Here is a 15,276-nt window from a genome sequence, read left to right on the forward strand (position 1 = left end):
TGAGCACTGGGTGTCATATGTAAGTGATGAATCACTAAATTCTCCTGAAACCAATATTACGCTATATGTTAACTAACTAGACTTTAAATAAAATTTTGAAAAAAAGATGGAAAAAATAAAATAAAATTAGAGATAAATAAGACACATGTGGTTTTATAAGTACAGTATCTCCTTGATTATATTGCATATGCATTTCAGTTAGTGGCTAGCTGGATGGCTTTTGTTTATAAGCTTGTGTTTTAGAAATTAATCCATGATGTTGACAGTTTAGAAATGTTCATTATAATTGTTGGGACTGTTTTTCCTTCTCCATTGTGTATCCCTTTTCCCCTCTATCCTGCAAAGCACCGCAATTGTGGGTCTTTAAAATGTGACAGGATGTCCTTTTTCTCATTCCTGTCTCTTCTCAATCCTGGAGAGGTCTGATTCCACTTGCTGATTTCCAGGGATTTTCTCTTAAGCCTTGGATCAGAGAAAGAAAGCAGCAAGAAATTATATCCAACTCAAAACTTTCTAGGAGAATTATAAAATTGGTCCATTCAAAGGGTATAGTTGGACCCATTAAGTTATTGCAAGAGGTAGCATATCAGATGATTCAGTTCTATAAAATAATGGTTTCACTCTATAGTTTTCATAATCTGTTTTATCATAGGTATAGCACTCAAACTGACCAATAGTATGCTTCTTTTTCAATAAATATATTAAAAATTGTTTTTTATGTTTATTCAGTTTTGAAAGACAGAGAGAGACAGAGCACAAGCAGGGGTGGGGCAGAGAGAGAGGGGGACACAGAAACAGAAGCAGGTTCCAGGCTCTGAGCTGTCAGCACAGAGCCCGACATGGGGCTTGAACTCACAAACCACGAGATCATGACCTGAGACGAAGTCGGACGCTCAACCGACTGAGCCACCCAGGCGCCCCATTCAATAAATATATTTATTTTATTTTATTTTATTTTATTTTATTTTATTTTATTTTATTTTATTTTATTTTATTTTTTTAAACAATAACATAACATTTATTTTTTTTTTTTCAGGAATACTCAAAACATCCTTTATTTTTATTTTTTTTTCTCCTTTATTCCTTTAGGGTTTATTTTTTTTTCAATATATGAAGTTTATTGTCAAATTGGTTTCCATACAACACCCAGTGCTCATCCCAAAAGGTGCCCTCCTCACTACCCATCATCCACCCTCCCCTCCCTCCCACCCCCCATCAACCCTCAGTTTGTTCTCAGTTTTTAAGAGTCTCTTATGCTTTGGCTCTCTTCCACTCTAACCTCTTTTTTTTTCCTTCCCCTCCCCCATGGGTTTCTGTTAAGTTTCTCAGGATCCACGTAAGAGTGAAACCATATGGTATCTGTCTTTCTCTGTATGGCTTATTTCACTTAGCATCACACTCTCCAGTTCCATCCACGTTGCTACAAAGGGCCATATTTCGTTCTTTCTCATTGGCACGTAGTACTCCATTGTGTATATAAACCACAATTTCTTTATCCATTCATCAGTTGATGGACATTTAGGCTCTTTCCATCATTTGGCTATTGTTGAGAGTGCTGCTGGAAACATTGGGGTACAAGTGCCCCTATGCATCAGTACTCCTGTATCCCTTGGGTAGATTCCTAGCAGTGCTATTGCTGGGTCATAGGGTAGCTCTATTTTTAATTTTTTGAGGAACCTCCGCACTGTTTTCCAGAGCGGCTGCACCAATTTGCATTCCCACCAACAGTGCAAGAGGGTTCCCGTTTCTCCACATCCTCTCCAGCATCTATAGTCTCCTGATGTGTTCATTTTGGCCACTCTGACTGGCGTGAGGTGATATCTGAGTGTGGTTTTGATTTGTATTTCCCTGATGAGGAGCGACGTTGAGCATCTTTTCATGTGCCTGTTGGCCCTCCGGATGTCTTCTTTAGAGAAGTGTCTATTCATGTTTTCTGCCCATTTCTTCACTGGGTTATCTGTTTTTCGGGTGTGGAGTTTGGTGAGCTCTTTATAGATTTTGGAGACTAGCCCTTTGTCCGATATGTCATTTGCAAATATCTTTTCCCATTCCGTTGGTTGCCTTTTAGTTTTGTTGGTTGTTTCCTTTGCTGTGCAGAAGCTTTCTATCTTCATAAGGTCCCAGTAGTTCATTTTTGCTTTTAATTCCCTTGCCTTTGGGGATGTGTCGAGTAAGAGATTGCTACGGCTGAGGTCAGAGAGGTTTTTTTCCTGCTTTCTCCTCTAGGGTTTTGATTGTTTCCTGTCTCACATTCAGGTCCTTTATCCATTTTGAGTTTATTCATGTGAATGGTGTGAGAAAGTGGTCTAGTTTCAACCTTCTGCACGTTGCTGTCCAGTTCTCCCAGCACCATTTGTTAAAGAGACTGTCTTTTTTCCATTGGATATTCTTTCCTGCTTTGTCAAAGATTAGTTGGCCATATGTTTGTGGGTCTAGTTTTGGGGTTTTATTCTATTCCATTGGTCTCTGTGTCTGTTTTTGTGCCATCAATAAATATATTTAAAAGCTGGTTGAAATAAATAAATAAGGGGTCTTTTAAGTAGGGCGTTATCTCAGAGAATGTCTTTTCTTTTGTGTTTTTGAAAGTGCCTTTAAAAATAATAAAAGTATATGTTTTGGGGTAGCCAAGAAGTCACAGTGTGTCTGAATGTCCTGCCTTGTGCTATCCAGTAATGCAGGCGTGCTTGGTTCTCCCACAGTTCTCACTCCGATTTCTGTATGGTCGCGTTACGTTAGAACATAGGCAGAATTGAATTTGATCACTATTTGTTTGCATTAGTGTTGAGCTTATGTTAATGAGTTCAGAAAGAAAGTAACTTTATTTGTGCTCTTTTCCCCAAAAACCGACTTGGGGACTTCTTCCCATGTCTTGGAGGAAAGCCCAGCAGGGTTCCAAAGTTGTTTTTTGTTATTCTTATATAGATAAATGTTCTGTTGCCACTTCCATTTGGTAAGAAATCTATTCCAGGGTATTAATCCAGGTTTGCCTCAATTCCTGAACGTTGGGGAATATTTTTCAGTCCCAGATGGGACCTGTTCACAGACTGGAATCCTGCAGGTGATACGTATATATGAGTATGGAGTCAGTAATAGGCAAACACTTTTTGTCTTTCTGTTCTCAGTCTATCTATTCTCCAGTTTCTCGTCCTTTTCCCCCTATTGTGTTCCCCAGAGAGACAAGAGAAATGACATGTTGGCAAAGTTGTAATGTGATGATAGGCTCTGAGATATGGAGGATGCCATGATGTGATGCTTTCAGGAAATATTTTCATTTTTCTTCAGGGACCTCAGACTTTATGCCCTGTCACATGCACTGACCTTTCTCTGACTCTTAGACCCTCACCTCAATCCCTAGGCCTGCTATGACCATCACTTCTGTTGTTGACTTTCTTCTTTACTAGGCGGTCCTCTAGGGTGGCTTCCCTGTGAAAGAATTCTCAGGCTTCTCTTTTTCCAGAACAACCTGTCAACCTAGGAAATCAATATCTTTCTTTGGAACTGCTGTTCTTTCACAGGGTAGGCGCTCACTTCCTTTCTCCAGGGGCACCTCAAGCCTTCACTTCTTGATGATACATGCGTGAGTCACACAGTTGTTCCTGTATCCCTCAACCTTCACAAGCGTCAGTCATTGTTTTCCGAAGCTCCTGGTCAGTGATTCACAGCAAGGGAGAAACAGTACTTAGCCCGCCCTTATGAGTGTTTAGAAAATACCCAGCACACTGACAGAATTCTCTAAAAATTCTTTCTCTCTTTCCTCTTTGTTAATTCTTTTATATCTCTTTGGTAGTTTAATGGAGTACTACTGGCAGACCTGTTTGGTATCATTTGTTTGCCATGTGGCTAGCACTTCACTTCAGAATATGAGTGTATTTGGGGCACCTGGGTGGCTCAGTGGGTTAAGTGTTGGACTCTTGGTTTAGGCTCAGGTCACGATCTTGTGGTTCGTGGGTTTGAGCCCTGTATTGGGCTCTGTGCTGACAGTGCAGGGCCTGCTTGGGACTCTCTCTCTGTCTCACTCTGCCCCTCCCCATGCTCATGCTCTCTCAAAAGAAATAAACTTAAAAAAAATAGAATATGAGTGTATTTGACACAAATTGTCTTCGCCTTTGGAGAGTGTTTTAATTTGCTAGTGTTGCCTTAGAAAGTAACCAAAACTGGGTGGTTTTAACAACAAAAACTTACTGTATCACACATGTGGGCCTCGAAGTAAAAAATGAAATTGTTGACATCGTTGGTTATATGGGAAACGAATGAAGATTGTGCAGGAGGGTCTGTTCCAGGCCTTTCTCCGTGGCTTGTAGATTGCCTTCTACATGTTCACGTAGTGTTTTCCATGCATGTGTATCTCTTTCCACATTTTCTGTTCTCATAAGGACACTGGCCATATTAGTTTAGGGCCACTCTAATGATATTATTCTAACTTGATTACCTCTGTAAAACCCTTTTTAAAATAAGAGCACATTCCAAGGAATTGGGTACTAGGACTGCAAATATGAGTTTTGGCAGGGGAGCACAATTAAACCCATAATAGGTCTTCTGCCAAGTCTTTCCCTTGAGAGAGCTTGTCTTCATTCTATTCGATGCACACTTTTAGGAATTTGCATTTGCTGGGACTGGTTGACAGTCCCTGGCCCCTAGGATTTTGTGACCCACCCTGCTGTTGTGCATCCTCTTTTCTTTCTAAGGGCTCCTCTTGAGTGATTTAATTTGGATACAATCTCAGACCACTTACCATCATAGTTTCTGCATGTGGGCGTCGTTGATCATAGCCTTTTCTTCTGCAGATGGTGGAAGTGCAGTTCACTCCCAAGTTGGAATTCTGTATGAGGACTCTCCGACTTTGCTTCATGGTTGGATACTGTAACAATGGTGCTTGCTTTACAGGATGATGTATACAGCTTGGGCAGCTTCCTAGGATGTTTCCTGGAGTGTTTATTCTTTGTTTAATAGCCAGATAGGAGCTACCATCGGAGGATGGCTTGGATTCTTAAGGAATATACGGGAAAAGAGGAATACATTACTGATGTTCAACTCCCAGTGGAGCACATGATAAAGTTAGTTTGGGTTTTAATGTAGCAGTTGCCCCAGAAGGCTGGCTTTCATTTAAATAGAACATTTAATTATGTATTTTGGGGTTGGGTGGGCCAGACTCTTGATGGTAGAGAGTATGACTACCATACTGACCACTCTGATGAAAGAATTCTATATTTCTTCAACTAAACTCTTTTATTTTTTTAAAAATTTTTAATTTTTTTACATCTTATGTATTTTTGAGAGATAAAGACAGAGCATAAGTGAGGGAGAGGCAGAGAGAGAGGGAGACACAGAATCCAAAGCAGGCTCCAGGCTCTGAGCTGTCAGCACAGAGCCCGACACGGGGCTCGAACTCACAAACCGTGAGATCATGACCTGAGCCGAAGTCAGACGCTCAACCAACTGAGCCACCCAGGGGCCCCTCAACTAAACTATATTATATCTTTGCTTGGGGACATGGGATAATTCCAGCAGAACCAGTTATGGTCCGTTTCTTTGTGAGATGGCCTAGCTTCTCAACTTAGAATATGATTGTACTGAGCACTAAATGATTTGCCCTTTGGATATTTGCCATACCTCTTACAGAAGGGACATGTTGCTTTCAACATCTTGTTCAACGGAGACTTTAGGGATATGTCTGAGTCACTGCATCTTCAGTTGTTCCATCCTTAACTGTAGGCACTGTTGGTAATTTTCTAATGGAGTTTACATATTTCAAACACTCCTCCATCTTTGTATACAGCCTTGTGGTTCCAGCAAGTGTATTGCTATGGTCACAGGGTTACTTTGAAAGAGGAGGATTACCTACACAGAAGGATAGGGGGTGACACCTTCACCTGGTGTGATGCATCCTCTTCTTTTTGTCTGAGCACACAGGTTTTGATTCGTTATTTTTTTTTCCAATCTGAGCTCTACCGGTTATCGTCCCTGTGGCCATGGGAGAGACATTTACTGTCTGTGAGCCTCAGATTCTTCACTTTTACACGGGAGATATTTTATGATGCTCCCTATGTATTGAAACTGAAATGAGATGAGAAGTCTACAACTTTATATTTAGGATTGTAGGTATTCTTATTCATCATAGCAATCGGATGTTATATTCAGTCAAAAATGTAGGAATTCAAACCAAGGGCAGTGAGCTAAGGCTCATCAGGTGAGAATCTTAGACGTTTGTGTTGATCTATTTGAATTAACTGTTTGAAAGTAGCCTCTAGTTGAATGTGGATAAATTTGATTGTCTAACATTTGTACACATAGTCAAAGTTAGGTAAGAAGGAAGAATATGAGAAGGGCAGATTTCAAAGTGATTTTTATTTTGGATACAGAAAAAGAGAGAATGTCCACTCGTGGAAATTGTCTCTCCAGTATTCCATACTGGCAAAGTGCACGCATCTTTCTACCATATTTTTAAAATGCAAAGGTTATGGTGTTTGTATGTGGCTTGTGGGGCAGGCCTTGTCCAGATGGAGGCCGTCCCTTAGGGGATGTGAGTCCATGAACATCTCCTGCAAGTCTTTATCTGAATGTCTTTATCTGTTACCTGTTGCATTGTGCAATATTCTCTCATCGATCTGCTTATTCTTTGTGCTGAATATTCATCTTTTCATGATGAAGGACCAGGCACTCCTTTGGGAGGCAGCACTAACCAGAGGGACTTGTTTCTGCTCTTAACGTGCTAACACGCTCCAGGGTTTATCAGTGGTTTAGGGTTTACTCATAGAACTATAAAATTGTTGTATAAGAAGTACTCTGTATATTCTGGTGGGAGAAAACACACACTGGATGTTATAAGAGCTCATGGTATATGGAACCCAAGATTTATTCTGGAGTGGGGTCAGAGTGAGTGAGTAGTCAGGGTACAGTCCCAGATCTCTTACCTGATAGGACATGTTGCTTTCAGTGTCCTGTTCAGTGCAGCCTTTCAGGGATATGTCTGACCCCCAGCACCCTCATGTACCAAATCTTTAATTGTGGGCACTGCACGTGCTTCTCTCGAACGACTTTATATATTTTAAACACTCCTCTTGGTGTTTGGACATAGCGCTATAGTCACATCAAGTGGTAGTGACTGGTCACTGCTGTGGGTTCAGGGTTACCCTCAGAGAGATTTACTGACTCAAAAGGGTATGGGGGTGGCAGTTGAATCTGGTGTGAAACACCCTCTTCCTATATAAGAGCATACGTTTTGGAGTGGCACACCATCAGTTCTAGTCTGAGCTCTGCCACTTCTTGAACCTGTTGCCTTGGGAGAGGCATTTAATCTCCCTGAGGCTAGATTTCTTCACTTTTACACTGTAGATAGATATCGCATGACCCTCCCTGTATGCTGAAGCTGAAATGAGATGATAAATATAAAGCCTTAGTACAGCTCCTGATACTTAATACTGTAAACTTCTCATTCATTGTATCAATCAAATGTCAGATCGAGTGTAAAAAGTGTGAGTTCATAGAAAGAAAGTGTGAGCTTAGGTTGATCAGTGGAGAGTCCCAAAGGGTGGTTTTAGCTTGGGTATTTGGACATTTGAACTTTGAATGTAGCCCCTAGGGAAATAGGAACAAACTTCTTAGTTCATCATTTGTGCATCATGTAGTGAATGTTGTGGAAGGGAAGGGGAAATTTCAAATAGAATTTTCACTTTAATTCACATTTTGGAAGAAGAGCAAGAGAGAGTGGCCTTCCTGGGAAGCCTCTGTCTAGTAGTCCTTGGTAGCCAGGTGCAGGTTTTTTCCTTGATAATACTGAAAACGTCAGAGTGGTGCAGACTGGTATTTGGCTCGTGGAGCAGGCCTTATCCTCATGTAGTAGTCACTTAATGGGATGTGATTTTCTGGGACTGAAAGGCCGTCCATTCCTATGCTGAGAAGTCACCAAGTGTCTTTATCTCCACCTTGAGCTGTCATAGTCCGGAGAGGAGTGTTCTTCTACAGTCTTCATTATGCCTACCTGGCTGTCCGAATCCTTTGGAACATATTCAGGTGGTAATTTGTTCACCATGTCCACAGTTATGTTATTGTTTAGCTTGCCTTCATGAGCGTAAGGAGAAAGTATTTTTTTCTCTCTGTGTATGATGATGATCATGATTTTGAGATGATAACTTCTAATGTGTTCCTAGTGCGGCCAACATGGCTGGGGGTAGGTGTCCTAACGTGTTACAAGGTACAAGAATGGAATTGATGTGCCACATAGGGACAGTCTGGGGAAACTGTGGGTAAGATAATGGGAGCGTGGTAAAAAGGCCAAGTGCTGCAGGGAGTGGTTATGGCAACATCTCATAATTGGACGGATCTGTGAGTCCTTTTTCAGGCCTCTTCTTCAGTCTAACTGATGGCCCCTCTCCCCCAGGAGTGCTGTTTTCCAATTGTTTTGTGGTAAAAAAAAGCACCATAAAATTTACCATCTTTTTTTTTTTTTTTTTTGCCTGTCACAATAAGTTTATTATGAAAGCAGGCTGGTGTGGGGACAAGGGGACAGACAAGTACATTTAGGTTGGGTGGCTCAGGTGAAGTAGTGCAGCTTCTTCACACTGATGCCATACTCGCTGAGGGCAGGGGTCAAGTCCTCCATGGTTAGAGTGTACTTGCGGTCCTTGCTCTTGCTTTGGGAGCTGCCAGAAGCTGCGCCCTTCATTTTGCAGTGCTGTAGGGCATCGCTGGCAATATCTGAGATGAATTTCTGGGCAGCTAGGGAGATGAGCCGAATTATGCGTGGGTCCGAGGCCTCAAAGGCAGCGCGGTTCAGGTAGTAACCAGTCACTGCAGCTGGGATCGCAGGCGTGTAATCCTCCAGTTGCATCAGGAAGTCCACCATAGGCGTGCTGGACACCACCGGCCTCACGGCTCCTTTGGCCGCGCGTAAACCCCGTTACAGCACGTAAACCCCTTTAGACGTGGCCCCCTCTGGGGGCGCCGCGCCGCCCGCCGACAGACACCGGAGCCGCCCCGCGCTCGGCCGGCTCCCCGGCCCGTGCCGCCACGGGTCCCGTGCCCCCTGCCGCAGCTCCAGCCCCAGGTCCCCCTGCCGTCCCCGCAGGGTTGGCCTTGTTCTCCACAGCGGTGCCGGCGGGCAGCGCTGCGGGGGGGTCGAGACCACGGGCGTCGGGCCCGGCCCGGGACCGAGGCGGCGGAGCCCGGCGCCGCCTCGGGGTCCGCGCCGGAGCGTGGGAGAGGCAGCGAACCAAAATGTACCATCTTAATAATTTTTAAGTGTACTATTCAATACATTCACATTATTGTGCTACCAGCGCTACCATCCGTCTCCGGGACACTTTCATCTCATAAAACTGAAACTCTAGGGGCACCTGGGTGGCTTGGTTGGGTGAGCGTTCGACTGTTGATTGCAGCTCAGGTCACGTCTCAGGATTCGTGTATTCGAGCTCTGAGTTGGCCTCTGTGCTGACAGCTGGAGCCTGCTTGGGATTTTCTTTCTCCCTCTCTCTCTGGCCCGCCCTCGCGCTCTGTCTCTCACTCTCTCTCTCTCTCTCTCAAAAGAAATAAACTTAAAAAACCCAAAAAACAAGAAACTGAAACTCTATACCCATTAAACAAGAACTCCTCATTTCCCCTTCCTCCCATCCCCTGGAAACCACCGTTCTAGTTTTTGTTTCTGTTATGTTTTGCTTATCCATTCATCTGTCCATGGACACTTGGGTTGCTTTTACATTTTAGCTGTTGTGAGTAACGCTACTATAGACATGGGTGTGCAGATACATCTCTTTTAGACCCTGCTTTCATTTGTTTTGGATGTATATACTCAGATGGAATTGCTGAATCATGTGGCAATTTTTTTAAAGTTTTTCTGAAGAAATGCCATACTGTTTTTCACAGTAGTGGTAGGTACCATTTCACCTTCCCACCAACAGTGCGTAAGAGTTCAGTTTCTCTACATTCTAACCAATACTTGTTATTTTCTGGGGTTTTTTGATAGTAGCCATCTTAATGGGTATAAAGTGGTATCTTAGTGTATTTTTGATTTGCATCTCCCTAATGATTAGTGATGTTGAGCATCTTTCATGTGCTTATTATTTTTTTTTTTTGTCATCGTATACTTTCTCAGAAGAAATACCCGTTCAAGTCCTTTGTCCATTTTTAATTGTTTTTTGTTATTGTCATTTTTGTTGAGTTTATCCTATGATTTTTGTGCTCCGGCTTTTCATCCTATGTCTCTGTTCCTTCTTTGTCTTGTCTTTCTCTTGCCATCCTCGAAGTTTTCGTGTTTTCCAAGGACCTGTCTTTAAATTCCTCCTTGTCTCTGGTCCCTTCTTTGCCAAATCTTACCAGTGTGGAGATGATGTCTCCAACCCATATTTTCTCTCTAGAGCTCTCACTTTTCTTCTGGCTCCCTGCTCTAGCATCTCTTTTTTTCTTCCAAGGTTTTATTGAAATTCCACTTAGTTAACCAACATACAGTGTGATGTTAGTTTTGAGTTCAGTGATTCAGCACTTCCATACAACACCTCGTGCTTATCACGACAAGCACACTCCTTAATCCCCATCCCCTATTTCCTCTACCCGCCTCCCCTTTGGTAACCATCAGTTTGTTCTCTATAGTTAAGGGTCCATTTCTTGGTTTGTCTCTCTCCCCCAACGTGTTTGTTTTGTTTCTTAAATTGCACGTTATGAATGAAATCATATGGATTTGTCTTTCCCTGACTGACTTATTCTGCTTAGCATCATACTCTCTATCTAGCTCCATCTGTGTCGTTGCAAATGGCCAGATTTTGTTCTATTTTATGGCTGAGTAATATTCCATTTTGTATATATACCACATCTTCTTTATTCATTCATCAGTCGATAGACATTTGGACTGCTTCCGTAATTTGGCTATTGTCCTCTAACATCTCTTGTTCATTCCAGTCTTATGTACGATTCTGGGTGGGAATTTTGGTTATTTTTTAGGCTGGTTGTTGTGCTGCTGTCTCATTACTTTGGCATCTTGGAGTGTTTCCTGCCTTTACATGGTCAGGGATTGCTCACCACCATGTCTAGCCCATAGAAGGAGGTGCAAGGAGAAGGGGCTGAGGTGTGTAACTGGAGTCCTGGCTGTTTGCTCAGGTAAAACTTCCAGTTCTGTATAAGAAGGGAAGTAATGAATGTTGATAAATAACTAGGCTTCTCTTGCTCAGGTAGCTTTATTATTCCTCATGTTGAGGCTTAGTGTTTGTTGAGTACGAAGATCCAGCTACCAGTCCCAACCAAGGAGGGCCATTGTGTGGAGGATGGCAGAGATCGTAACAATGCCAACCACGAGAAGAAGGAGCGCACGGACCTTGGCCCACTGCATCTTCGATGGGTTGTGAGTTACCAAGTAGGACTTAACACACAAGACACTTGGTTAGAATAGTGCTTTACTCGTGGAAAGGAGAAGAGACACATGATCAGCATCTGTAATGTGTGCCAGTCTCCCATGGCTAGCGGGTCCCTCCTGATGACTGATGCAGGGTGATGGACTGTACACATCACTCTTGTGCTGCAATTGAAGACCTCCATTCCTTTGCTGCTGGTGGGAGCAGAGGGAGCAGATACACTGATGGGGAAGGCCAGGTGCCACATGACACATACGTAAGGAATACAAACAAGTTCACAGTTTCCCCAGGGCAGGGGAGAATCCTTCAGGGAAAAGTTTTCTTACTGGGAATAATCTGGGGCCAAGTGATACCTCAGTACCCAACGTTTTTAGGGGAATGTTCCAGGGCCAGGGCCAGGATTAGCAGACAATCCTGGGGTGGGGGGCAATAGATCATGCAAAGGTTACTTCCCCAATAGTATTCTAATCAAATTTGGGGTGTATTAGAGTAGAGAATTACTGGAGCTACTCCCTTTCTATTAGGTGACATCATGTCCTCAAGGACAGACTAGTCTGAAGGATCATCTCATTACAGTAGTGGCTTCCTTGTATTTTTTCTTCTTTGTGTTGTCCTTGGCTAATAACTTTAAATATCCCACTTATTTAAAAAATTTTAAAATATTTATTTATTTTTGAGAGAGAGAGAGACAGAGCATGAGCAGGGGAGGGGCAGAGAGAGAGGGAGACACAGAATCTGAAGCAGGCTCCAGGCTTTGAGCTGTCAGTACAGAGCCCCATGTGGGCTCGAACCCACAAACCCGTGAGATCATGACCTGAAACCCGTGAGATCATGACCTGAGCCGAAGTCGGGCTCTCAACCGACTGAGCCACCCAGGCACCCCATAAATATTCCAGTTATTTCAATGGAAATTTAAACTTTATACTACCTGGGTTATTGTGAGTTCAGTTCAAAGCTATTTGGAAGTAATGTTCATTGCAGAGCACGAAACGGGATATGGCTCTCTGGTCAAGATGGCACCAGGGCCGTTTCTTGAATTTTTTTTGGTGTGTTTCCTGGGGATGGGAGGATTGACATGGAGGAGGACTCCAAAAAATGATTTTTTGTAGTATTGGAATGTAAATAATCCTTGTGAAAATGTCTTTGGGAGTCTGTCTTATCAGTATAAACCTTTGCCTGACTCCCATGATGTGGTAGATGCCACGTAATATTCTGTAGCCAGACTCAAGGGGACTGTGATGACTGGGAGAATAAATCCTGCGTCAGAAATATGACTAAATACTCATTTCACAATACATACACTTCTCCGGTATAATGTTCTTGTAGAATGCAAACATGCTGAAGGAAACCTTAAGAGAACTGAGGTATCTAAGAAAGATAACAGGCAGAGAATCATGTATGTTTTAGGTAGGAGGCTCATCTTTACAATTGTGACTACTGAGAGCATAGGAAGGGATACTGATAAAGCCCTCCTGTATTCCGGAATAGCTGTCCTGTAGGCAAAGCAACATAATCAGTGCTGTGGAACATAGTGTTTGCTATACATTGTCTTCCCATCAATGACCATGTGGCACATTTGTAATTTGGTTTCTCAGTTTTCACATTCCACCAGAACTACTTTGTCATGTTCAAGAAGAATGTAATTAATATGACCATACATATTTGACATGCTTTGCATGACATAAGCACACTGGAGAAAAAGTCTGGCAATAAAATGACATAGTATGTAGGATAGGAGCAAGCTGGAAATGAGGATACGGTGCCAATTTGCGTGAAAATCAAGCCTTCTCAGCATAAATGTAGGTGGAGTATAGTTCACGACCTTTTCCTCTGATCAGTTTATGGATGACCATCAAAATCATTTTATTTTAAATGGGAAAAAGTGCAATAATGTGTCTTCAGCAGACTTTTCTTCTGTATCTTGTCCCTTACACGTGATCTTTATATTTTAAGAATTTTGGATCAGATACCAAGAAATTTTACTTTTACAACCATAATTCCGTGTAACCAAGGAGAATCAGATAAAGGTAATGAAGTAGAATGATTATGTTAAAGCAAAAAATGTTTCTGTGCAAAACTTAATAGTTCCACTAGATGGTAGCAAATGGTTGTTTTATACCTTTACAGTGACTGTGTTGTTTATAAAATGATCACTTTTCCTTCTTTCTTTCTTTTTTAAGATTTTATTTATTTACTTTTCTGAGTAAAACCTATACCCAACATGGGGCTAGAACTTAAAATCCTAGGATCAAGAGTTGCATGTTCTGCCAGCTGAGCCAGCCAGACACCCCAAAATGCTAACTTTTCTAAAATTAGAAGAACAATTCTGGAAAGTAAAAATTGTATCTGAAATGCTGCTTCCTTTGGAGAGGGTAAAACACAGTTGAGTTTAAGTCTGTCAAAGAAAAGGCAGATAAAACTTCTTTTCCTAATAGTCTTTTCAAGTGGCAAGAAAACATTAATTCCAAGCCTGGTTTCCGGTGGCTTTTGATTTGTATTTGATAAAATTTTGCAGAAAATCGTGGGTCGTATATGGACTATTTCTCCTAGTATTACGAAGTTTGTATGCTTTTAAATGACCTGTCCCTGGAGTGGGGCAGCGGCAGGGGCCCAGCATGCAGTGCACACCACCTTAGCTGCAGCAGTAGTGGCTGCCGTAGAGCCACCCCTGCCGTCACAGCCCCTGCTCTGGTGCAGCCGCCCTCGCTCCGTCTGCTCGTCCTCCCTTCGCTAGCACCATGGCTGACGAGGTGACCGAAGAACAGATTGCCGAGTTCAAGGGAGCCTTCTCCCTACTTGACAAAGATGGCAATGGCACCATCACAACAAAGGAACGTAGAATTGTCATGAGGTCATGGAGTCAGAACCCAGCAGGAGCCAAATTGCAGGAGATGATCAATGATGAGGTGGATGCTGATGCTAATGGCACCATTGACTTCGCAGAATTTTTGACTGCAATGGCTAGAAAAATGAAAGATACAAGCAGTGAAGAAGAAATTTGCGAAGTGTTCCGAGTTTTTTACAAGGATGGGAATGGTTATATCAGTGTGGCAGAACTATGTCGTGTCATGACAAACTTAGGAGAAACACTAACAGATGAAGAAATAAATGATCAGAGAAGTAGATATTGATGGAGATGGGTAAGTCCACTATGAAGAATTCATACGGATGATGACTGCAAAATGAAGACCTACTTTCAGCTCCTTTTCCCCTCTCTAGAAGAATCATATTGAATATTTTACTTACCTCTTGCAAAAAAAACGAAAACAAAAACAAAAGCAAAAAAACAAAACAGAACAAACCGTTTATCTACTCATTCTCTTTCTATAAAGCAAAACTGAATGTCGAAAGTACCTTCTGTCCACACACACAAAATCCGCACATATGCGTTGGTGGTCCTGCCTCCTGAAGATCAAGCTACATGTCAATGTTACTATATAAACGCTTGTACTCCCTTAATGATAGGAAAGCACTTAGTGGACTCCTTGTGTGTCCATTTGCTAACGGCCAGTTTTTCATGAATGTAGCTTGACAATTGAGCACTGTCAGGCTTTTGTATTAAAAACGAAAAATGAAAAATCAAATTTGAAACCTATTCAAAATGTGTTCCGGTTCGGTTTGTTAGTATACATTGTCGAACCTGGTTTACTGAAAACAAACCTTTAAAATTGGCTTACCTCAGGACGCTGTGCAGAAAAACGGGTGAAGGATGGAATGTCTAAGCGCAGCCCCACTGAGCCGGCTGGCCCTCTGGTACTTCCATGCGCCCACCTGTGATGGTGGGGACACACATCCCTGCGGCATGCTGCGTGTGTTGGTTTGGTGTTGTCCGTGTTGTATTGGCACGAAACGGGGGTGTCAGGCTGTCACCATTCATATAAATGTTTCAAAAGAAACCTTTACCAAGGGAACGTCTTTGGACTCTGGTTTTAAAATCTTC

General features: G+C 42.4%; 2 pseudogenes; one reads left to right on the forward strand and one right to left on the reverse strand.

The window, feature by feature from the left end:
• Positions 1-8,465: 8,465 nt before the first annotated feature.
• Positions 8,466-9,222, reverse strand: LOC145713824 (transcription initiation factor TFIID subunit 10 pseudogene; annotated as a pseudogene).
• Positions 9,223-14,074: 4,852 nt separating this feature from the next.
• On the forward strand, positions 14,075-14,471 carry LOC145713625 (calmodulin-alpha pseudogene; annotated as a pseudogene).
• The last annotated feature ends 805 nt before the right edge of the window (positions 14,472-15,276 follow it).

This window comes from Panthera onca, chromosome X, assembly GCF_046562875.1.
Source record: "Panthera onca isolate mPanOnc1 chromosome X, mPanOnc1 haplotype 2, whole genome shotgun sequence".
Classification (NCBI taxonomy): Eukaryota; Metazoa; Chordata; class Mammalia; order Carnivora; family Felidae; genus Panthera; species Panthera onca.